Source organism: Arachis duranensis, chromosome 7, assembly GCF_000817695.3.
Source record: "Arachis duranensis cultivar V14167 chromosome 7, aradu.V14167.gnm2.J7QH, whole genome shotgun sequence".
NCBI lineage: Eukaryota > Viridiplantae > Streptophyta > Magnoliopsida > Fabales > Fabaceae > Arachis > Arachis duranensis.
This window is the reverse complement of record NC_029778.3, coordinates 27,753,614-27,753,943: the sequence shown is the minus strand read 5'-3', so window position 1 is coordinate 27,753,943 and position 330 is coordinate 27,753,614.

Here is a 330-nt window from a genome sequence, read left to right as displayed (position 1 = left end):
GAGAAGCTCTTCATGCTTCCTCTCCATGGTGACAGAGGGATATCCTTGAGCCTTGAACACAAAGGATTCTTCATTCACTTGAATGATCAATTCTCCTCTATCAACATCAATCACAGCCTTTGCTGTGGCTAGGAAGGGTCTGCCAAGGATGATGGATTCATCCGTGCACTTCCCAGTCTCTAGGACTATGAAATCAGCAGGGATGTAATAGTCTTCAACTTTTACCAGAACATCCTCTACAAGTCCATAAGCTTGTTTTCTTGAGTTGTCTGCCATCTCTAGTGAGATTTTTGCAGCTTGCACCTCAAAGATCCCTAGCTTCTCCATTAC